The 26,478-nt window shown below is 37.5% G+C and overlaps 1 pseudogene; it reads left to right on the plus strand.

Annotated features, from left to right (window-relative positions):
* The first annotated feature begins 499 nt into the window (after positions 1–499).
* On the plus strand, positions 500–1,676 carry LOC111164872 (testis-expressed protein 30 pseudogene; annotated as a pseudogene).
* The last annotated feature ends 24,802 nt before the right edge of the window (positions 1,677–26,478 follow it).

Below are 26,478 nucleotides of genomic sequence, written 5' to 3' on the forward strand. Positions count from 1 at the left end.
TCTGTGCCCCAATATTCATGGAATGAAACCAAAACTGCCAGGTGACACATGCACATACAGTAGACTGCAGTACAGGGAAGGACTCGAAGCAAGTATATTGGTCCTTTGCTTGGACCACTTCAAGAAGTGGTCCACAAACAGAAGTCAGTCCACTTCCGTTTGCAACGTGTGCAGAACTCTGGAGACTCATTTTATTCACTAGTGTTTGTGTTGAATAATTAATAAAAATAGAAATTTTGCCTTTTATATGTCCAGTTCTAAAAGCTTACTATTTCTTTACTTTGCCTTGTGTTACGCTAGTTGGTTCTCAACTTTTTTTCATTATCACTCTTCCCACAAGATGACTCAAGGCATTTTTTATTAATATAATCTCATCAAATTTTAATGCCAAGAGTATACTGTGCATCTGTTTACATATCATATGTATATTTGTGCTTCCTACATAAAGAGGATAAGATTTTTTACACCTGGAGACCAAAATTTTTCTTCTTTGTAGGTGATATTAACTCTCAAGAATGCATGGGTGCGGCGAGGCGGTCCCTTCGAGTTCCAGTGTGGAAGTTCGCTCCCTGAAGAGAGTGAGGGCGGTTAGGTGCTCCCGGCCACTTTCCCATCCCCGGTTAAATTAAAAATACCTTTTGGAAATAAATTACTAGATGCTGTTTGTTTGGTACCTAACAAGAGCTTAACATATGGAATAATTCTTACACATGGAGCATCAGGAGATATGAATCTTCCTCATTTGATGTCACTGGCATCCCATCTTGCATCTCATGGTTTCTTTAGCCTGAGATTTACCTGTAAAGGCCTTAATATTGTACATAGAATTAAGGCATATAAGTCAGTTTTGAATTACCTAAAGACCTCAGGAGAATACAAACTTGCAGGTGTTTTCCTTGGAGGTCGTTCAATGGGCTCAAGAGCAGCTGCTTCTGTAATGTGTCATATTGAGCCAGATGATGCTGATGATTTTGTTCGAGGTCTCATTTGTATTTCCTATCCACTGCACCATCCAAAGCAGCAGCATAAACTTAGAGATGAAGATCTCTTTCGTATAAAAGATCCTGTACTGTTTGTGTCAGGCTCAGCAGATGAAATGTGTGAAAAGAACTTGTTGGAGAAAGTGGCACAGAATATGCAAGCTCCTAATAAAATCCACTGGATTGAGAAAGCAAGTCATTCCATGGCAGTGAAAGGACGGTCAACAAATGATGTTTTCCAAGAAATAAATACACAGATTTTGTTTTGGATCCAGGAAATCACTGAAATGGACAAGAAATAATTGTCTGTAGTTACAAGCTATGTTATTTTGAATACAAATACAGTTAATTTGTTAAAGAACAACATACCTCTCAGCATTATGAGATACATTTCAGACTAATTTAATGTCCTTTAATGTTCTCCCGTTTTTAAAACACATTTTAATTGTGAAATTAATGCCCTTTACAAAGTGTCTTTTGAAAGCACTGTTATAGTTGTATAAAGATGATGTACAAATATTGAAGGTGGTCTAAATATAATTTATTTTCTTTAATATAGTTAAATTTTGAAAAATTAAACATTGAATTTTGTTACAACAAAAACAACAAAAAAAAGAATGCATGTGTTGCAATAATAAAAATTACTGATTATATTGTGTTCCACTAATAAAAATTAATGATCAACATATCAGGAAATTACTATTCAATCCTATGTAAATTCTAATCCTTAACAATTTTTATAACATATTCATGAGGAATTTCTATAAAGGTAATAAAGAAATATATTATATCACTGACTTCTGACAATAACTGTTCCAGTTGCAGATTATTATTATTATCATTATTTAACAGATGAAGAAAATGAGGAACAATTTCCACATTTTCTATTTCCTCACCCTTAGTAAGATGGCAGGTAAGAGGTAGTAGGATCTAACCCAGAAAGGCTGGTCCATATCCCATAATCCCTCAATTATGTAATTGATCACCCAAACATAATCTTTTAATTAGAATTTGTCATAACTTTGCTAAATCTCAATCTGATACAGCCTCCAACAAACATAAAAGTTACTCTATTCATATACCATTTATTTTAGGGCAGATGAAAAAGTAAATAAAAACCTATAAAGGTTAAGATTAGAAGATATAGCAAAAAGCCAAAAGAGAAGCAAGGGTTTTTTTAATTGGCTTTAATATCAAAGTAATTTTAAATTATTTAAAATGCTATGTCATATCTGAGTTCCTTCTCTCCCTCAGAAGGGAACCTTTTTGATAAAATTTTCTCCACCCTCTTTCTGCCATTGATACATCCTTCTCAAAAGAGTTTACCTCTCTTTGCAAACAGAGGCATTATTTCTTGAATAGTATTCACCCTGTGTGCTTTAAACCTCAAAATGTTATCAAGAATAAAATTCTGAATAAACATCACTATACACTTTGAAAAAGATCATTTAAAATCTTTGATAGTTTTTAAACTAAATTCAACCTTTCATAATTTTTATAAACTTTCCAAAGTTTTTCAATATATTTGTTTAGAAAGATTAACAAATCGAAAAATGAACATTTAGAACTTAGCAATATTTTTTCTACCCATAAATATCTTACCACTAAAATGAATAGAAATGTGTATTATTGAGACATTATTAAATAGAAGAAAAAAGCTATTCCTCTGCCTTACCTGAGATGTCCATAGAAGTTTTTCACACACTTCTAATAATAGTTGTTTACTCTTTTCCTCTAGCTTGATTTTCATGAATTTTTTTAAAAGAAATGAGAGAATAGGCATAAAAGAAACAGTTTAAACAAAGAATCAGCATAGGAAAAGATGAAAAAGCCATGGAGAAAAATATGACAGGAACTACTGTTATAAAGTGTCCAAGCTGTCAGAGCTGACAGTGTTGAGAATCCCCACAGAGTCCTGTATCCTCAGGAATGTCTAATAAAGGTGACACTGTTGGGCCTATCAAGACTGTTGGGCTTTTTCTCTTGTCTATATGCCTAGTTAATGCACCTTTTTAAACTGTGTATTAACTTTATTTTACTAAATTATGACAGATATTATACATGTGAAATAAGGTATACAGTGCCTATGTACAGGGAGAGAACACGAATAAAATAAACACTAAGTTGCTCATCACTCAGCTGAAGAAATAGAATACGAACAATATCTTTGAAGTCCTTTATGTTTGTCAGGCCTTCCTAAAGTAATACATCAGGAAGCCTACTATAGAAGAAGTGTTGTAGCATTTGTCAATCTAACTCTATCTAATTCTATTATTTACTTAAAAATATCAAGATCACAGGTTTGGAATTGAAGTAAGCTAGTATAAATACATCTTTAAAAGATATGACAAACCCTTTAATAGATGGAAGGTAATAATTCAATAAACCACAAGATGGAGACTGTAAGACAGCATGGGGTTACTGTGTCGCTGGACCATACTTTGTTTATGAAATATAAATCTTGGTTAAGCAAAAATGATACAAAAGTTATATTCTACAGGTATAGCTCTCCTGACACCATATTTAGTAAAAGAAGGCATTGCAGGTAACAAGTCACTTCCTTCAAAGTGGAGAGTATGGACAGCAGTCCAGTGTCAAGTGTTTAGGCTGCACCCAAGCATCTTTGGATTACCAAAACTCTATAAACTGGATGTTCTGTGGAGATAAATAAATGATTCAACTCCAGAGATTGTTTTAGAAGTTACTGCTAGAAGAAAAAATAGTAGAGAAACAAAAGTTGTATAGTTTACCCTACTCTGTAAGCGGAGAATGATCCTACTCTATGAAAAGCAGATACTATGCCCAATCCATGAAGTATTATGTAAAAGAGATAGTGTTCTAGAGTATAGATATAGATATACGCACAAACCAAAGAGGAGGAGATGATGTGAAGACGGGGGCAGAGGTTGGAGTGATGCAGCCACAAGGCAAGGATTGCCAGCAGAAGTCGGCAGAGGTAAGAACAGTTTCTCCCCTAGACCCTCCAGATTGAGCACGGTCCTGCCAACACCTTGATTTTGGCCCATTGATACTGATTTTGGACTTCCTCATTCAGGAATGTGAGATAATGTGTTTCTGTTGCTGTTAAGCCACCAAGTCTGTGGTAATTTGTTACAGACAAGAAACTAAAGCACTTTTTTTTTTTTTTTTTTTTTTGCGGTACGCGGGCCTCTCACTGTTGTGGCCTCTCCCGTTGCGGAGCACAGGCTCCGGACGCGCAGGCTCAGCGGCCACGGCTCACTGGCCCAGCCGCTCCACGGCATGTGAGATCTTCCCGGACCGGGGGACGAACCCGTGTCCCCTGCATCGGCAGGCGGACTCTCAACCACTGCGCCACCAGAGAAGCCCAACTAAAGCACATTTTGACATTGATTACAGATGTATAACAATGGCAGAAATATGTGCTGTTTCCATCTGATAACATTCAGGATGCAGAAAACTATCAATTAAGAAAACTTTTTAGAAGCAATTTTTTCCCTAATAAAGTTTGTATTATTTTTGTCGTATAGAAACCAAGAGTCGAAATCTAGTTAATACATTTGATGGTAACCAAGCACTTTATTGACAATGATAGGCAAACCTTATCACATATCAGAAAGATTACACAGAGGGCATGGGTCTATGGGTAAAATTTCAGATTTTGAAGCCCAATTCTCATGTCCATTCCGACAAGGGAGAGATTTTGAGGATTTGTTGCTATGGAAGTATTTCATGGACGGGTATCAAAAAGTTAAGCATTCTTATCATTGTCAATAATACTTCAAGTAGATAAGAGTTAATAAAGCCCAGTTAAAACTGATGACAGAGAAGGAATAATTTAGGTGGGAGAAATGAACATTATCAGGATAAAAGATTTGTTTTTCTTGTGATTTTCCCAGATTGAATAATGTGAGAATCCAGAACAGACTTGCTAGTATACGGACTTGAGAGGTAAGCCGGGAAACAACATATACTGGAAAATAGGTAAATTTAGAGTAATTAAACTGAGACACCGAATGAAGCTGATTGGAAAGGGAAAAGGCAAGGAGACTTGGGAGAGGTTCTGCATGACTGTATAAGACACATGGCACCAGTTGGAAGGACACCTACCAAGAACCGTAAGTTACTGCCTGCTCCTTCCTTCAGATCTGAAGTATTTTCTTGGTCAACTATGAGTAAGAAGGTGTTTTGACTTTTGATAGCCTAAGCCTATTACCCCTTCCTGACAATCTGTGCATAAAGGAACGTTTACATGTATTTGAGTATTTGAGTTTAACGCATTCTTGTGTAGAGTCTGATTTAACTCTTTAATTTTCACAGCAACCATGGTCATATATTACATCTTGCTCTCAATTTGTTTTTTGATGGTGACATTTTTACACATCTTAGAGTGACAAACTTGTTTCAAAGAGAGTGATATATATTCATTCATTGAGTTAGTGATTTACTCCATAAATATTTAATGAGTGACTTTTATTCAACAAGCAGGTGTGGATAAATGCAACAGAGGAAGAGAAAGTAGGTAAGAGTAATGGTGAGATGGTGGGGTGAGGCCAGGCGGATTGCTCTTTTACAAGGGGTGCAAAGGAAATTTCTCCCCAGGAGGTGATATTTGAGTCCACCCCCGATGACAATGAGTTAGTCAGCCCTGCTTCTCTGGGAGGAGAGCATTCCAGCCAAGAAGTTATAGTTCAAGGGACTCCTTGTGAGGGAGTTCTGGGTTTGGTGGACCTGCAGGGAGGTCATGGGCTAGATTGGAATGAGCAAGTGGGAAGAGGTAGCAGATTAAGTCAGAGGTGCAGGAGGTGGTGGCTGCGAACACTGTAGGGCTTTGGTTTTGATGCTGAATGGGATTATTTCACTAGTGGAGTATTTGAGCAAAGAATGACATCATGTAACCACTGAAAGTGAAATTGTTCTCTCTGTCACGTCAGATCCTGGACTGGAAATCATTTCTTTAGAACAACCATTTTTGGTTTTTCCCTCTTACTTCTTTTCAGTTGTTATTTGTGCTTATTTTTACTTCATGGAATATTTAGTCCATGTTTCACAGGTTGATACTTACCACTTGAACTAACATGATCACTTCTAATCACTTGCCATCAAAGTATGCTATTTTGGTACTGTCATTTCAACACACAAATTGTGAGGATTTTAATACCATTTTACCATTTTAATACCAATTCTCCTCTATACTTGAGGTGAAACTCTCTCACTATATATATATATATATATATATATATATATATACTTGTTTTTAGTTAATACCTAAACATTAAAGCTATTTAAATTTTCTTTGATTTCATAAAGCAATCATACTTTGTGTATTAAATATTTGATTACTGTGTAATCAAGTAAAAATGAAAGGGAAAAAAGGATATATTTTCTTATCCATAAATACTCGTATGGCACTCAGTAGTGTTTTGCTGTCCTGGCATGGTATCCTGTGTTGATATAAGCTCTGTGCTAACTAAAGAATTAGGCACATAGGAGTCTGACTGATAAATGATCATGTTTTTGTTCAAAGAGAGAAATCATAAAGACCAATGAGGCTGTTGGTGTACTTTGCATAGAAAATTAACCTTGTTTGAAGTTCTGCTTCATTTTCATAGATTATAAGATGTATTTGAGACAAATAAAGTTTTCTATCAAAACAAATCCCCAGAATAAAATCCAGTGTTCACTTGTCAGGAAGACATCCATTCCTATGAGAAAAATTGCTGAATTTTCAATATTGATTGTACTTGATTGTACTATTTTCAGATCACACATTGACAAGCATTTTACCCTGAAGGTGGTATGGTCAAGCCTGTTTAAAATTCATAGATATTTTTCTCCTTACCAAGATGAATAGCTCAGCATTGAACACTTTATGTAGGTTAAAGCACCCCTCCCCAAATTTTAAATATTCCTGGCACCCTTCTTACCATGTAATCTGAACAACTTTGACAACATTTTCCTATTTACTAGAATCTCATTACTACTGACCAAAGTACACCATTTAATTTAAGATTTGCAGACTGTGTTGGTCTCTTGCACGTGAACCTTCACTTTCCCTGTAAACTTGTGGCATGAGATTCATTGATTTGAAGTTAACCTTTTATACTTCTCTATAAATATATACAGTATTACAAAATATTGATCTAGAATATCAATCTTTAAAAATTCAAATTGGATTGTTATAAAGTTTAAGCCTTTCCTCATATAGGTAATGTTATCTTCCAAACTTACTAGTGTTTTAAAACTTAACATGGAAAATGCTCTTGTAAGAAGTATTGTTTAGCCAGTTTTGCAGACCCTAAGCAAAGGCAGACACTTTTTCACTTATAATGAAAGAGGGGGTCAATCAGTTTAAGTAGAACAGAACTTGAGTCTTTTTTGAAGATTACTAAAGTGTATGATGAAAACCGTTAGTTCATACTCTGGAAATAGAACTTTAAGGACCACATAGATTTAAATATTTATTAATAAGCATACACATATACATCTACTAAAAGGATATATAACAGAATACTACTATGGATTTCTTTAATATATAATGTAAAAGGTATGCATCCCTGGTCAGTACAGTTTAGAGAGGGGCTCGGAACCCCAATATGTACCTGTTTAACCTAAATGAATGAAGCGTCCAGACTGGAACTGTGACAATTTCAGGGATCATGTTTCATGTACGGTGAGCTACTTATTGTGTCATGCAGAAAAAAGTCCAGATTTTCCAGATTTTTTGATTCTATTACAGGTATCAACCTTCCTATTTTACAATTAAGTAAACTGATTGTCTTAGTTTTCTATTGCTGTATAATAAATCACCACACAACCTAGTGTGTTAAACAACACGCATTCATTGGTTCTCAGTTCTGGAGGTCAGAAACGAAATTGTTCATCAGATGGTTCTCTGCCTATGATCTCATGAGGCTGAAATCAAGGTGCTGATCAGACTGGCTCTTATCTGGAGGTTCTGAAGAAGACTCTGCTTCAAAATGTGGTTAGGTTTTTGATAGAATTCCTTTCCTTGTGGTTATAGTATGCAGTTTCTGTTTCCTTGCTGGCCATCAGCTCCAGATTGTACTCAGCACCTAGAGGCTATCTTGCGCTCCTCATGACAAGACCCCCTCCATCTCTAAGTGAGCAATGGCAGGTCAAATCCTTCACACACTTGGAATCTCCCTGACTTCTCCTTCTGGTGCCAGCCAGAGAACATTAGAACGTTTAACGTTCCTTTTAGAGAGTTCATGTGATTAGATTGTACTCACCCAGATAATCTCCCTACTGATTAACTAAAAGTTAGTTGATTAGTAACCTTAATTGCATCTGAAAAAACTCCTCACATCAGAAAAATCTATTTTGCCATTTAAGGTAACATATAATCATGGTTGTGATGTCCATCATGTTTCAGTCTTGGGGATTAAGTGGAAAATTTTGGGAGAAAGGATGCTATTTCAGAATTCTGCCTAGCATAATTCCCTAAGACACTTTGTGGGCTAAAGAAAACAAATTTTTGTAGAATATGAGGTGTGATTGAGACGTCCAAGAGCAGAATTGATGCTCCTGTCCAACCTTACTTATTTACTCCTTCCAGGGATGCCCTGGTATCTGCTACTGTTCTTCTGGGATCTTACATTGTTCTTGATCAACATCATTCTCTCTTTTCAATGTTACCTGCTTGTTTTAACTTTCCATTTCTAAGTTTACAACCTTTAAATCTTCAAATGTCGCTGCTGGGACTTTTGGAAATTCTTGGAACAGCTGTGTCCTGTTTCTTTGGTTTCCCAGTGCTCTTTCTACAAAAAAACAAAACACACACATACACAATTATTTTACTTGTGTTTTCTGCCTTGTTCGTCTTTTTTCTTCTGGAGCAACTAGGGGTTTTACTTGCATTTTGACATAGAGGGTCGCTTCTGACTTAAGACTTAAGTGAAAATACACTCCTTTCCCCACAACTTCTCACAGCCTTCACCATCTGTAGGTGTTCCCAGGAAAAGAAAAGCAAGAGCCCATCCATTGGGAAAACCCTCAACTTGCTATAGGCAAGTCTCTCTGTCTCTCCCGACATTCCCCGCTTCTAGTGAATGACTCTTGTGTGCCAGGTACTGTTCTTGTACTTGAATATATAGGAAGCCTAAGACTCTGAAGCTGAAGCACATCTAATGGATTTGAGGAAGAGTTTGGAGGCCCCTTGTGGCTACAAAAGAGTGTGAAGAGGGGACAAAGAGAGTAATAGAGCCTGAAGTGGTCAGGGACTTGTATACTATGGTAAAGAATTTAACTTTAACTCTGAATGAAACAGGAAGTCGTTGGAAGGTTTTGATCAAAAGGTAACATGATCCGATGTTGTTTTTAAAAGGACCTCTTTGAGTGTCCTGTTGAAGACACAATGTAGGCAAAAGCCAGAAGCAAGATCAGATGGGCACCACAGCAATTATCCAGGCAATGTGCTGGTCTATACTGCTGTCATAGTTTTGGTATAAAATCAGGAGAAAATCACTGCAATCTGGGTTTAAACTTTTCACACAAAAGAGATAACTGGAAAATATATGTGAATCTTGTGTTTTTTTTTACAGTACCATTTTTTACTGGTGCTAGTAAAAAAAATTTTTTAGTAAAAAATTTTTTACTAAATTTTATATTTCTAGGTTGAATTACAAGAAATGACAATGTAAAATTCCAAAGCACTTTGTTGTATCTAAACAGAACGCCGCATAGGAAGTTTTTTCTTGCTAAAGGGGTTTGCCCAATAGCAGTATTCCTGAAGCTAAAAATAATTTTCTTGACTGAGCATTGATTTGACTTTCAACATTTCTTAACCATTCTGACTATTGAATATGAGTGAATACTATCTACATACAGAGTGCCAGTAACTTAGTGCAGATCAACAATTCTTGGGTAGATTATTATTGAAGAAGTGTCTAATGGGTCTTCCTGTCATCCATTCGTTCTTCTGAACAGTAGAGAGAATGATTTTTCTAAACCCTAAACTACAACTCTACTTAAAATCTTTAAGAACATACCTGGTCCTCTCCATATAAAATTTGAACCCTTTAAAATGTTATACATAATCATTCATGATCTTATCACCTTGTTTCATAAATAATTTTACAATCTCCTATGCCTTTCCTGGTAGCACCAATTATAATAAAATAAATCATTTATATAAGTTATTATTTCCACTGAAGTATACATTTATTACTGAAGTATATTCAAAATATTATAAAATAATTCCGAGTAGGCCAAAATCATCGATCTATATTTATATATGTATGTAATTAAATAGGTATTTATAATTACTTATAGATAATTCTAATTCGGCAGATGTATAATTCTTATTCATTTACATTTCCTATAATTAATTATATAGCTCTTTATATTGTAAAAGCACGCATTTGTTTCAAACTGAATACTAAATGTGTTAGAGAAAATACTCGATTAAAATCAAGTGTACATTTACGTACGCTATGTTGAAAATACAAATATTGAATGTTGATCCTAATATTGTTCACCATATTGAATTTGACCCCTTTTAGATCAAATTTCGGAGGGCAGTTTACTAAGGTAAAAAATTACCATCATTATGGTTTGGTTTCCTCTACAAAGCAATTCCATGCTGGAATTTGGAAGACAACTTTGAAATCTGGTGTGCTTTCTAATGCACTGAAAACCATTGTGGGATTTATTTCTTCAGAGATGTTGCACTTGTCTACAAGGAGCAAGCATAGCTGAGCTTACTCTGTTACAGAGTCTTGAAATAAATCATTGCATTCCCTTTCAGAAATGTGTGTAATTTCTCAAGGGATCTTGTGAAAAGCTCAAAGTACCAAACAGCATTATATGCCTAGATGATAATGTCTATAGATTCGTCCAAAAAAAAAATATGATACAGATATTATGGGAAGGGGAAATAGGGCATCTGAAGTCCCTTTGGGGTGATGAGAGTGCTGAGTTGAGTAGCTCTGCAGGTCACATCTAATGTCCTGCCATATGATTCTTTGTCTCCATCTGAGGTTGGCCTGATTATCTTGGAATTAACAGAGCATCATAAAGGTAGAGATCCAGGATTAAAACTTAGAAGCATACTCCTTAGTGTCTTATTTGACTTGGTGTATGTGGTGAACAAAATTATTTTCCCCAAACCTATATTTAATATGCTAATTTAGATAAATCTATGAATAAAACATTTAATCATTGGATCTCATATTTTGAGTTGTAACTTTGTTTTGTAACTTTGTTTTGTAACCAAATGATACATTCTTTTTCTCTAACTGAAAACATCTTTTCAAATATAGCTACTGGAAATAGGTCTTTTCCTTTTAATCCTTATCAGTTGTATTAACTTTGGTTGGTTACAAATATTTTACTTTATATGTTACCATAGGCTGTCCTCTGTTTATCTATCTACATAGAGAGATGCATAGATAGATAGACAGACAGACAATTGATAGATTAGATAAAGGGTAACTACAAAACATTATATGTTCACATTGAATTCTTGCCATGCTCCAGAATGGTTCACCACCATATTCATTTTCCAGGTAGTAAGAAGAAGGAAAAAGTGGTAGTGAAAAGCACTCTTATTCTTTTTAAGTAAAGATCTGCCAAAGTATGTTAGTTTCCATTGTTCAGGAGATGGTGCTACAGCAAGTGATTCTAGGAAATATAGTCTTTACCTTTTATAAATATATGACCAGCTAAACCTCTGGGTTTTATTGCTAAAGAAGAGAGAGAGAATGGATGCATATTTAGGAATAACTGGCAATCTCTTCACAGACTACATCCACAGATTGATGAGGATAGTATGCCAAATAATAATAATTATGGCAAAATACTAAATATGGAACTGAAGAAATTAAAATAAAATGGACATTGATCTATATCATTAAACTATTTAACAATATTTGATAATAAATAGCCTCTGTTATTTCTCTTCTCTCCTTTTCGAATGTCTATTGGAAAGATATTGAGATTCCTGGATATGTCGTTAGTGTCACTTAATATTTCATTCATATATTTCCTCTTTTTTTCCCTTTTGTCCTGTGTTTTGGGGAAAACTTTAACTTCACTCTTCCAGTGAACAACTTTAATTTTCACCCTGTGTCTGTTCTGTTATTCAATCCATTTATTTGTGCAGTTTAAAAATTGGTATTATATGCTTAAACTACCACATTTTATAGCACCATGTTTTGTTTATTTTAGTGAGTGTAATATTTCTCATTCCTTCCATAAATATTAATCATATTTAGTGTAGAACTTTAACTTGATTCTCTATATTAACTATCCTAGCTATCATAAAAAATTGACTAATTCTCAATGATTAATTTTCTTGACTTCAGTGTTCTCAAACTGTTGATTTTCCTCAAATAATTGTTCACCATCTTTTTTAAAGGGTCCAGTTTGACCAGATTTGGAAATTAAGAGTCTGATTTCTAAGTCCAAGTCAGAATCTCTGTCAGCATGACGATATCTCAATGCTGAAATCTGATTACAGGCACTTTGCCTCCAGGGCATGTAAAAGTACTAGAGTGACAATGAAAGACACATTGAGTCTGGGAACAGGACCAAACTCTGACACTGGGCCCTGCTCAACATCTCTATGGTCACAGCCAACTCTGCATCTGTGGGAGCTCCCCCGACAGGAGCTCAACCTGGGGCTTTCCTCTAGTCTGGTGTTTCATGCTGAATTCTGCTACTCCACAATGGGGGAAATGCTCAGTGGTTTTGTCATCCTGTGATTAATTTCCTAACGGTGGACCCTCAATTCTCTGAGCATTGAGTTCCTACTTTGGGGCAGTTCCTGTAGTATTGACATTTTGGGGCAGGTACTTCTTTGTTGTGAAGGGCTGTTCTGAAAATTTTAGGATGCTTCACAGACTCCCTGAGCTCCACTGTCTACATAACACTAACACTCATCACCCCCACTTCCATGCATAGTTGTTTTAACTGAAAATGTCTCCAGGCTTTGTCAAAGGTCCTTCAGGAAGCAAAACAGCCCCTGTTGAAAACCACTGCTTTAGGGATTATACAGGGGTGGGTGTTGGGGAGAAGATTACTCATGAAAAACATGCTTTGTGGCAAGTTGTGTTGTCACTCTGGAGTGTTTGGTGCTTCTCTTCTAATTTTGTGTTGTCATTTTGTTTCCAGGAAATTCTGACACATCTTGCTATTGAAACCACTGTCCCAGAGTTTTCCAATTATATACTTTTAATTAACTTTACATCATTTTATTTTGTTGACCACGTATTCCTTGCAGAATTATCTTTTCCCTTCAATTCTAAAGCACATTTAGAATTTTTCTTCCTCATTTTTCTTCTATGTCATTTCTTCTTTGCTTCTGCAGTGTTTCCTCTTTTTCAAAACTCCAGAGCCTCCCCTGCATCACCAGTTTGCTCTCTATACTTCTGCTCTGCTGTCATAGCACCCTGTGTCTATACATTTAGATTGCAGGTTCTAGATGTACCATGTATGGCCTTCAGCAAGTCTTAAAACTATCTAAGGCTCATTTTTCCATCAATAAGGTGTGGGTTAGTAATAGACACCTCATCATGGTAATTTTTTTAAATGGTGCATACAATTCACTCAACACAGATTCTGATACATATTAAGTACTCCATAAATATTGAATTGTGATTGCATAGTACGTATCATTTTCCATTGAAATTGAAGATTTTCTTGTGTCCCCACTAGATTCTCAGCTCACTAAGGGCCATGATTTCAGTTTTTTAGATATGATATTTCAAATTGCTAACGTGTTGTCTGGTCCATAAGAGACATTGAATCATAGATATGTATGTATAATGAACAGATGTGTAAAATACGCCAAAATAAACGAATAAATGTTCCTTTTCTTGGATTATCATATTTCTCACATTTGGAAAACGAAGACTAATATTTTAATTATCTAACAGAGAGATATTTAAACATTTATCAAAAAATGATACCTTTTGAAATCTTCAAAACATGACTTTCAGAAGGCTGTTAAATGCAAAGCAATAATATAACAATGATAGTAATAATGTAAAAATGCATTTTTATTCTTTGCAACAATCATTAGTTGCAAGAGACTTCCCTAGACTATGGTACATTCAAATATGAGTCCGCCATATCCTCTATTCTAAGTAGTTCATGATTTAGAAAGAAAATCATTTATTGAAAATAATGACCTATAACACAGGGTGAATGAAATGGAAGAGAATATCCTTGGAATACAAAGAAAAGAGAGATTAATTTAACCATAGAGAATTGGAGATCTCAGGTAAACTTGATAGCATCAATTTAGCTCAAGTTTGACAAGCGGTAAAATATTTTCTAGGAATAAAAAGTACATCTGTTATAGAAAATAACTTGAGTAAAGTACTGAATTATGGAAATGTAGTTCATATCCATAAAAAGTAGTTCAGCGTGAATGAGTGTAGAATTTGTGAAATGAGACAGTGGAAAGAGAAGGTCAAAGTATTAGATTATAATCAGTCCCTATGGGACAGTGAAGAAAAGAATGGAGGTGAGGAAGCAAAGACTGATCCAGCAGGAACTGATGGAGACCCCAGGCAGACCGTGTTCTGGAATGAGGGATCAGTGGGGCAAGTTGAGAAAAACTCAGTAGTTTACATATTTGCATGCAGGCACTGGAAGACTACTGGTAGTCTTCCAGCTGTAAATTAATATTAAGGAAGCAAAGAAAAAATCAAGTCATTATTAGGAGTAATTCTATAAAAATATCTTTCAGAGAATATTTTGACAGGTTTTCTAGTAGAGATAGGGAATAAAACATGGACAAAGATAGAAAGGATTATGGTTAGATGAAAAGGAACTTTGCAAAATATCAGAAACTTTTAATCATTACAACTTGTTACAGTAGAATCTTATGAAAAAGTGATATGCTTTAAAAGTCTATCAAAAATGTTTTCCTAATGTTTCATAATGTATGTATGTTTATCAGCAATTCATAGCAATCTGTATTGGCAAAGTATAAATATGAAGATATCACAATCATCTTTAAAAGCTTGGAATAACTTTCACTGTTTGTTGTTATATTTGGCACTACATCATGAAGTTTATATTAACATTCGTGGTGCCAAAGCTTTTTTGCAGGCAGATGAGATAGGATTATGTATTTAATGATATCTTGAAAGTATATTGATGATTGCATAGCAACATTTATATGGGGAGACAAGCATTTTTAACCTGCTGTCAGATTAAACCAGTTGAAGAAAAAATGTGCTTGAGTATTCCACTATTACTTTGTTATGTCTTTGAAATCGAGTTTCTGAACAGCAGAATTCAGTGACTTATAGCCTGCTCTATTTTAGATGTTTGTAAAGAAATATATGATTCAATTAAGTTTCCCAAAGCTTATTTTTGTAGGCAAAATACATTATCAATTGCTGGATGTCTGTCAACACAAGTATGAAGTCATAGTTATGGTTCACTCTCACTTGCACACACCAGCTCTTTTTTCTTTTTTTAAGGATTTTATTTTATAGAGCAGTTATAGGTTCACAAGAAAATTGAGCTGAAGGTACCAAGATTTCCATGTACCCTGTACCTCCACACATGCATGGCCTCTCCCGTTATCCACATCCCCCCACCAGAGTGGTTCATTTGGTACAAGTAATGAACCTGCACTGATACATCATGATCACACAGAGTCCATAGTTTACATATAGGGCTCACGCTTGATCAAACATTCCATAGGTTTGGCAATGTACAACGACATGTATATACCATTATAGTATCTTACAGAGTAATTTCACTGCCCTAAAAAGGCCCTGTGCTCTGCCTCTTCATCTCTCCCTCCCCTGTACTAACTCCCTTTAAAGGGTGTAAAAAATAACACGATAATCTTTCACACAGCCATGGTACAAAAATAAGAAAGGTAAAATGGACTAGGAACAAAGATGGTGGAGTAGAAGGTTGTGCTCTCACTCCCTCTTGTGAGAACACCAGAATCACAACTAGCTGCCAGACAATCATCGACAGGAAGACACTGGAACTCACCAAAAAAGATACCCCACATCCAAAGACAAAGGAGAACCCACAATGAGATGGTAGGAGGGGTGCAATCACAGTAAAATCAAATCCCATAACTGCTGTGTCTCACAGACTGGAGAACACTTATACCAGAGATGTCCACCTACTGGAGTGAAGGTTCTGAGCCCCATGTCAGGCTTCCCAACCTGGGGGTCCAGGAATGGGAGGAGGAATTCCTAGAGAATCAGATTTTGAAGCTTAGTGGGATTTGATAGCAGGACTTCGACAGGACTCGGGGAAACAGAGGCTCCACTCTTGGAGGGCACACACAAAGTAGTGTGTGTATTGGGACCCAGGGGAAGGAGCAGTGACCCTAGAGGAGAATGAACCAGACCTACCTGCTAGTGTTGGAGGGTCTCCTGCAGAGCTGGGGGGTGGCTGTGGCTCACCATGTGGACAAAGACCCTGGCAGCAGAAGTTCTGGGAAGTACTCCTTGGTGTGAGCCCTCCCAGAGTCTGTCATTAGCCCCATCAAAGAGCCCAGGCAGGCTCCAGTGTTGGGTTGCCTCAGGCCAAACAAGCAACAGGGAGGGAACCCAGCCCCACCCATCAGCAGTCAAGCGGATTAAGGTTTTACTGAGCTCTGCCCACCAGAGCAACAGTCAGCTCTACCCACCACCAGTCCCTCCCATCAGGAAACTTGCACAAGCCTCTTAGGTAGCCTCATCCACCAGAGGGCAGACAGCAGAAGCAAGAAGAACTACAATCCTGCAGCCTGTGGAACAAAAACCACATTCACAGAAAGATAGACAAGATGAAAATGTGGAGGGCTATGTACCAGATGAAGGAACAAGATAAAACCCCAGAAAAACAACTAAATGAAGTGGAGATAGGCAACCTTCCAGAAAAAGAATTCAGAATAATGATAGTGCAGATGATCCAGGACCTCAGAAAAAGAATGGAGGCAAAGATCAAGAAGATGCAAGAAATGTTTAACAAAGACCTAGAAGAATTAAAGAACAAACAAGCAGAGATGAACAATACAAAAACTGAAATGAACACTACACTAGAAGGAATCAATACCAGAATAACTGGGGCAGAAGAAGAGATGGTGGAAGACAGAATGGTGGAATTCACTGCTGTGGAACAGAATAAAGAAAAAAGAATGAAAAGAAATGAAGACAGCCTAAGCGACCTCTGGGACAACATCAAACGCAACAACATTCACATTATAGGGGTCCCAGAAGGAGGAGAGAGAGAGAAAGGACCAGAGAAAACATTTGAAGAGATTATAGTTGAAAACTTCCCTAACGTGGGAAAGGAAATAGCCACCCAAGTCCAGGAAGTGCAGCGAGTCCCATACAGGATAAACCCAAGGAGAAACACACTGAGACACATAGTAATCAAACTGGCAAAAATTAAAGACAAATGTCTTTGTCTTTAAAGACAAGGGAATGTCTTTAAAAAATTAAAGACAAAGAAAAATGTCTTTAAAGACAAGGGAAAAATGACAACATACAAGGGAACTCCCATAAGGTTAACAGCTGATTTCTCAGCAGAAATTCTACAAGCCAGAAGGGAGTGGCATGATATACTTAAAGTGATGAAAGGGTAGAAACTACAACCAAGATTAATTCTATCTGGCAAGGATCTCATTCAGATTCGATGGAGAAATCAAAAGCTTTACAGACAAGCAAAAGCTAAGAGAATTCAGCACCACCAAACCAGCTCTACAACAAATGCTAAAGGAACTTCTTTAAGTGGGAAACACAAAAGAAGAAAAAGACCTACAAAAACAAACCCAAAACAATTACGAAAATGGTCATAGGAACATACATATCAATAATTACCTTAAACGTAAATGGATTAAATGCTCCAACCAAAAGACACAGCCTTGTTGAATGGATACAAAAACAAGACCCATATATATGCTGTCTACAAGAGACCCAATTCAGACCTGGGGACACATACAGACAAAGTGAGGGGATGGAAAAAGATATTCCATGCAAAAGGAAATCAAAAGAAAGCTGGAGTAGCAATACTCGTATCAGATAAAATAGACTTTAAAATAAAGAATATTACAAGAGACAAGGAAGGACACTACATAATGATCAAGGGATCAATCTAAGAAGAAGATACAACAATTATAAATATATATGCACCCAATATAGGGGCACCTCAATACATAAGGCAAATGCTAACAGCTATAAAAGAGGAAATCGACAGTAACACAATAATAGTGGGGGACTTTAACACCTCACTTACACCAATGGACAGATCATCCAAACAGAAAATTAATAAGGAAACAGAAGCTTTAAATGACACAATAGATCAGATAGATTTAATTGATATTTATAGGACATTCCATCCAAAAACAGCAGATTACACTTTCTTCTCAAGTGCGCACAGAACATTCTCCAGGATAGATCACATTGTGGGTCACAAATAAAGCCTCAGTAAATTTAAGAAAATTGAAATCATATCAAGCATCTTTTCTGAGCACAACATTATGAGATTAGAAATGAATTACAGGGAAAAAAACTTAAAAAACACAAACACATGGAGGTTAAACAATACATTATGAAATAACCAAGAGATCACTGAAGAAATCAAGGAGGAAATCAGAAAATATCTAGAGACAAATGACAATGAAAACACAATGATCCAAAACCTATGGGATGCAGCAAAAGCAGTTCTAAGAGGGAAGTTTATAGCTATACAAGCCTACCTCAAGAAACAAGAAAAATCTCAAGTAAACAATCTAACCTTACACCTAAAGAAACTAGAGAAAGAAGAACAAAGAAAACCCAAAGTTAGCAGAAGGAAAGAAATGATAAAGATCAGAGCAGAAATAAATGAAATAGAAACAAAGAAAACAATAGCAAAGATCAATAAAACTAAAAGCTGGTTCTTTGAGAAGATAAACAAAATTGATAAACCATTATCAGGACTCATTAAGAAAAAGAGGGAGAGGACTCAAATCAATAAAATTAGAAATGAAAAAGGAGAAGTTACAACAGACACTGCAGAAATACAAAGCATCCTAAGAGACTACTACAAGCAACTCTATGCCAATAAAATGGACAACCTGGAATAAATGGACAAATTCTTTGAAAGGTATAACCTTCCAAGACTGAACCAGGAAGAAACAGAAAATATGAAGAGACCAATCACAAGTAATGAAATGGAAGCTGTGATTAAAAATCTTCCAACAAGGGACGGCTTGAAGATGGCGGAAGAGTAAGACGCGGAGATCGCCTTCCTCCCCACGGATACACCAGAAATACATCTACACGTGGAACAACTCCTACAGAACACCTACTGAAGTCTGGCAGAAGATCTCAGACCTCCCAAAAGGCAAGAAACTCCCCACGTACCTGGGTAGGGCAAAAGAACAAAAGAAAAAACAGGGACAAAAGAATAAGGACGGCACCTGCACCAGTGGGAGGGAGCTGTGAAGGAGGAAAAGTTTCCACACACTAGGAAGCCCCTTCGCGGGCGGAGACTGCAGGAGGCGGAGGGGGGAGCTTCGGCACCGCGGAAGAGTGCACAGCGACGGGTGCGGAGGGCAAAGCGGGGAGATTCCCGCACAGAGGATCGGTGCCAACCGGCATTCACCAGCCCGAGAGGCTTGTCTGCTCACCCGCCGGGGCGGGCGGGGCTGCGAGCTGGGGCTCGGGTTTCGGTTTCGGACGGAGCGCAGGGAGAGGACTGGGGTTGGTGGTTTGAACATAGCCTGAAGGGATTAGTGCACCACGGCTAGCCGGGAGGGAGTCCGGGGAAAAGTCTGCACCTGCCGAAGAGGCAAGAGAGTTTTTCTTCCCTGTTTGTTTCCTGGTGCGCGAGGAGAGGGGTTTAAGAGCGCTGCTTAAAGAAACTCCAGAGACGGGCGCGAGCCGCGGCTAAAAGCACAGACCCCAAAGACGGGCGGGAGACGCTAAGGCTGCTGCTGCCGCCACCAAGGGGCCTGTGTGCGAGCACAGGTCACTCTCCACACCCCTCTTCCGCGGAGCCTGTGCAGCCCGCCACTGCCAGGTTCCCGGGATCCAGGGACAACTTCCCCGGGAGAACGCACAGCGGGCCTCAGGCTGGAGCAACGTCACGCCAGCCTCTGCCGCCGCAGGCCCGCCCCGCACGCAGTGCCCCTCCCTCCCCCCCCCACCCCCAGCCTGAGTGAGCCGGAGCCCCCGAATCAGCGGCTCCTTTAACCCCGTCCTGTCTGAGCAAAAAACAGACGCCCTCCAGCGACCTACACGCAGAGGCAGGGCCAAATCCAAAGCTGAGCTCCTGCGAGCTGTGAGAACAAAGAAGAGAAAGGGAAATCTCTCCCAGCAGCCTCAGAAGCAGCGGATTAAAGCTCCACAATCAACTTGATATACCCTGCATCTGTGGAATACCTGAATCGACAAGGAATGATCCCAAATTGAAGAGGTGGACTTTAGGAGCGAGATCTATGATTTTTTTCCTTTTTCCTCTTTCTGTGAATGTGTACGTGTATGCTTCTGTGTTAGATCTTGTCTGTATAATCTTGTTTCCACCATTTGTCCTAGGGCTCTATCCGTCCATGGTTTTTTTTAAAAACTTTTTTTCTTAATAATTAATTTTAATTGTAATAACTTTATTATACTTTACCTTCGTTCTTTCTTTCTTTCCTTCCTTCCTTCCCTCCTTTAGACAACGAATCACCCCAAATTGAGGAGGTGGTCTCTGAGAGCAAGATTTACGATTTTTCCCCCTTTACCACTTTTTGTGAGGGTGTATGTGTATGCTTCTGTGTAAGATTTTCTCTGTATAGCTTTGCTTCCAACATTTGTCCTAAGGTTCTATCCGTCCCTTTTTTTTTTTCTAAATATTTTTTAATTCAATAACTATATTATACTTTATTTTATTTTTACTGTATCTTCTTTCTTTCTGTCTTTTTTCCTTCTTTCCCTCCTTCCTTCCTTCCTTCCTTCCTCCCTCCCTCCCTCCTTTCTTTCCTTCTTTGCTTCTTTCTTCCTTCCTTCCTTTCCTCCTTTCCTTCTTTCTTTCCTCATACTTCTACTAATTCTCTCTACTTTTTCTCCCTTTTATTCTGAGCCGTGTGGATGAAAGGCTCTTGGTGCTCCAGCCAGGAGTCAGTGCTGTGCCTCCGAGGTAGGAGAACCAACTTCAGGACACTGGTCAACAAGAGACCTCCCAGCTCCACATAATATCAAATGGCGAAAATCTCCCAGAGACCTCCATCTTAACACCAGCACCCAGCTTCACTCAACGACCAGCAAGCCAAGTGCTGGACAACCTATGCCAAACAACTAGCAAAACAGGAACACAACCCCACCCATTAGCAGAGAGGCGGCCTAAAATCATAATAAGGCCACAGACACCCCAAAACACACCACCAGATGTGAACCTGCCCACTAGAGAGACAAGATCCAGCCTCATCCACCACAACACAGGCACTAGTCCCCTCCACCAGGAAGCCTACACAACCCACTGAAACAACCTTAGCCACTGGAGACAGACATTAAAAACAATGGGAGCTACGAACCTGCAGCCTGCAAAAAGGAGACCCCAAACACAGTAAGATAAGCAAAATGAGAAGACAGAAAAACACACAGCAGATGAAGGAGCAAGATAAAAATGCACCAGACCTAACAAATGAAGAGGAAATAGGCAGTCTACCTGAAAAAGAATTCAGAATAATGATAGTAAGGATGATCCGAAATCTTGGAAATAGAATGGACAAAATGCAAGAAACAGTTAAGAAGGACCTAGAAGAAATAAAGATGAAACAAGCAATGATGAACAACGCAATAAATGAAATTAAAAATACTCTAGAAGGGATCAATAGCAGAATAACTGAGGCAGAAGAACGGATAAGTGACCTGGAAGATAAAGTAGTGGAAATAACTACTGCAGAGCAGAATAAAGAAAAAAGAATGAAAAGAACTGAGGACAGTCTCAGAGACCTCTGGGACAACATTAAATGCACCAACATTCGAATTATAGGGGTTCCAGAAGAAGAAGAGAAAAAGAAAGGGACTGAGAAAATATTTGAAGAGATTATAGTTGAAAACTTCCCTAATATGGGAAAGGAAATAGTTAATCAAGTCCAGGAAGCACAGAGAGTCCCATACAGGATAAATACAAGGAGAAATACGCCAAGACACATATTAGTCAAACTGTCAAAAATTAAATACAAAGAAAGCATATTAAAAGCAGCAAGGGAAAAGCAACAAATAACACACAAGGGAATCCCCATAAGGTTAACAGCTGATCTCTCAGCAGAAACCCTACAAGCCAGAAGGGAGTGGCAGGACATACTGAAAGTGATGAAGGAGAAAAACCTGCAACCAAGACTACTCTACCCAGCAAGGATCTCATTCAGATTTGATGGAGAAATTAAAACCTTTACAGACAAGCAAAAGCTGAGAGAGTTCAGCACCACCAAACCAGCTTTACAACAAATGCTAAAGGAACTTCTCTAGACAAGAAACACAAGAGAAAGAAAAGACCTATAATAACGAACCGAAAACAATTTAGAAAATGGGAATAGGAACATACATATCGATAATTACCTTAAATGTAAATGGAGTAAATGCTCCCACCAAAAGACACAGATTGGCTGAATGGATACAAAAACAAGACCCTTATATATGCTGTCTACAAGAAACCCACTTCAGACCTAGAGACACATACAGACTGAAAGTAAGGGGATGGAAAAAGATATTCCATGCAAATGGAAACCAAAAGAAAGCTGGAGTAGCAATTCTCATATCAGACAAAATAGACTTTAAAATAAGGACTATTAAAAGAGACAAAGAAGGACACTACATAATGATCAAGGGATCGATCCAAGAAGAAGATATAACAATTGTAAATATTTATGCACCCAACATAGGAGCACCTCAATACATAAGGCAAATACTAACAGCCATAAAAGGGGAGATCGACAGTAACACATTCATAGTAGGGGACTTTAACACCCCACTTTCACCCATGGACAGATCATCCAAAATGAAAATAAATAAGGAAACACAAGCTTTAAATGATACATTAAACAAGATGGACTTAATTGATATTTATAGGACACTCCATCCAAAAACAACAGAATACACATTTTTCTCAAGTGCTCATGGAACATTCTCCAGGATAGATCATATCTTGGGTCACAAATCAAGCCTTGGTAAATTTAAGAAAATTGAAATTGTATCAAGTATCTTTTCTGACCACAACGCCATGAGACTAGATATCAATTACAGGAAAAGATCTGTAAAAAATACAAACACATGGAGGCTAAACAATACACTACTTAATAATGAAGTGATCACTGAAGAAATCAAAGAGGAAATAAAAAAATACCTAGAAACAAATGACAGTGGAGACACAATGACCCAAAACCTATGGGATGCAGCAAAAGCCGTTCTAAGGAGGAAGTTTATAGCAATACAAGCCCACCTTAAGAAACAGGAAACATCTTGAATAAACAACCTAACCTTGCACCTCAAGCAATTAGAGAAAGAAGAACAAAAAAACCCCAAAGCTAGCAGAAGGAAAGAAATCATAAAAATCAGATCAGAAATAAATGAAAAAGAAATGAAGGAAACGATAGCAAAGATCAATAAAACTAAAAGCTGGTTCTTTGAGAAGATAAACAAAATAGACAAACCACTAGCCAGACTCATCAAGAAAAAAAGGGAGAAGACTCAAATCAATAGAATTAGAGATGAAAAAGGAGAAGTAACAACTGACACTGCAGAAATAAAAAAAATCATGAGAGATTACTACAAGCAACTCTATGCCAATAAAATGGACAATCTGGAAGAAATGGACAAATTCTTAGAAATGCACAACCTGCCAAGACTGAATCAGGAAGAAATAGAAAATATGAACAGACCAATCACAAGCACTGAAATTGAAACTGTGATTAAAAATCTTCCAACAAACAAAAGCCCAGGACCAGATGGCTTCACAGGTGAATTCTATCAAACGTTTAGAGGAGAGCTAACACCTGTCCTTCTCAAACTCTTCCAAAATATAGCAGAGGGAGGAACACTCCCAAATTCCTTCTACAAGGCCACCATCACCTTGATACCAAAACCAGACAAGGATGTCACAAAGAAAGAAAACTACAGGCCAATATCACTGATGAACATAGATGCAAAAATCCTCAACAAAATACTAGCAAACAGAATCCAACAGCACATTAAAAGGATCATACACCATGATCAAGTGGGGTTTATTCCAGGAATGCAAGGATTCTTCAATATACGCAAATCTATCAATGTGATAAACCATATTAACAAATTGAAGGAGAAAAACCATATGATCATCTCAATAGATGCAGAGAAAGCTTTCGACAAAATTCAACACCCATTTATGATAAAAACCCTGCAGAAAGTAGGCATAGAGGGAACTTTCCTCAACATAATAAAGGCCATATATGACAAGCCCACAGCAAACATTGTCCTCAATGGTGAAAAACTGAAAGCATTTCCACTAAGATCAGGAACAAGACAAGGTTGCCCACTCTCACCACTCTTATTCAACATAGTTTTGGAAGTTTTAGCCACAGCAATCAGAGAAGAAAAGGAAATAAAAGGAATCCAAATCGGAAAAGAAGAAGTAAAGCTGTCACTGTTTGCAGATGACATGATACTATACATAGAGAATCCTAAAGATGCTACCAGAAAACTACTAGAGCTAATCAATGAATTTGGTAAAGTAGCAGGATACAAAATTAATGCACAGAAATCTCTGGCATTCCTATACACTAATGATGAAAAATCTGAAAGTGAAATGAAGAAAACACTCCCATTTACCATTGCAAGAAAAAGAATAAAATATCTAGAAATAAACCTACCTAAGGAGACAAAAGACCTGTATGCAGAAAATTATAAGGCACTGATGAAAGAAATTAAAGATGATACAAATAGATGGAGAGATATACCATGTTCTTGGATTGGAAGAATCAACATTGTGAAAATGACTCTACTACCCAAAGCAATCTACAGATTCAATGCAATCCTATCAAACTACCACTGGCATTTTTCAGAGAACTAGAACAAAAAATTTCACAATTTGTATGGAAACACAAAAGACCCCGAATAGCCAAAGCAATCTTGAGAACGAAAAAAAGGAGCTGGAGGAATCAGGCTCCCTGACTTCAGACTATACTACAAAGCTACAGTAATCAAGACAGTATGGTACTGGCACAAAAACAGAAAGACAGATCAATGGAACAGGATAGAAAGCCCAGAGATAAACCCACGCACATATGGACACCTTATCTTTGATAAAGGTGGCAGGAATGTACAGTGGAGAAAGGACAGCCTCTTCAATAAATGGTGCTGGGAAAACTGGACAGGTACATGTAAAAGTATGAGATTAGATCACTCCCTAACACCATACACAAAAATAAGCTCAAAATGGATTAAAGACCTAAATGTAAGGCCAGAAACTATCAAACTCTTAGAGGAAAACATAGGCAGAACACTCTATGACATAAATCACAGAAAGATCCTTTCTGACCCACCTCCTAGAGTAATGGAAATAAAAACAAAAATAAACAAATCAGGCCTAATGAAACTTAAAAGCTTTTGCACAGCAAAGGAAACCATAAACAAGACCAAAAGACAACCCTCAGAATGGGAGAAAATATTTGCAAATGAAGCAACTGACAAAGGATTAATCTCCAAAATTTACAAGCAGCTCATGCAGCTCAATAACAAAAAAACAAACAACCCAATCCAAAAATGGGCAGAAGATCTAAATAGACATTTCTCCAAAGAAGGTATACAGAATGCCAACAAACACATGAAAGAATGCTCAACATCATTAATCATTAGAGAAATGCAAATCAAAACTACAATGAGATATCATCTCACACCAGTCAGAATGGCCATCATCAAAAAATCTAGAAACAATAAATGCTGGAGAGAGTGTGGAGAAAAGGGAACTCTTGCACTGCTGGTGGGAATGTGAATTGGTTCAGCCACTATGGAGAACAGTATGGAGGTTCCTTAAAAAACTACAAATAGAATTACCATATGACCCAGCAATCCCACTACTGGGCATATACCCTGAGAAAACCAAAATTCAAAAAGAGTCATGTACCAAAATGTTCATTGCAGCTCTATTTACAATAGCCCGGAGATGGAAACAACCTAAGTGCCCATCATCGGATGAATGGATAAAGAAGATGTGGCACATATATACAATGGAATATTACTCAGCCTTAAAAAGAAACGAAATTGAGCTATTTGTAATGAGATGGATAGACCTAGAGTCTGTCATACAGAGTGAAGTAAGTCAGAAAGAAAAAGACAAATACCGTATGCTAACACATATATATGAAATTTAAGAAAAAAAAATGTCATGAAGAACCTAGGGGTAAGACAGGAATAAAGACGCAGACCTACTGGAGAACGGACTTGAGGATATGGGGAGGGAGAAGGGTGAGCTTTGACAGGGTGAGAGAGAGTCATGGACATATACACACTAACAAACGTAGTAAGGTAGATAGCTAGTGGGAAGCAGCCGCATGGCACAGGGATATTAGCTCGGTGCTTTTTGA

This window comes from Delphinapterus leucas, chromosome 5 (genome assembly GCF_059928025.1).
Source record: "Delphinapterus leucas isolate spDelLeu-1000000601 "Yukka" chromosome 5, BTC_Dleu_Yukka2, whole genome shotgun sequence".
Classification (NCBI taxonomy): domain Eukaryota; kingdom Metazoa; phylum Chordata; class Mammalia; order Artiodactyla; family Monodontidae; genus Delphinapterus; species Delphinapterus leucas.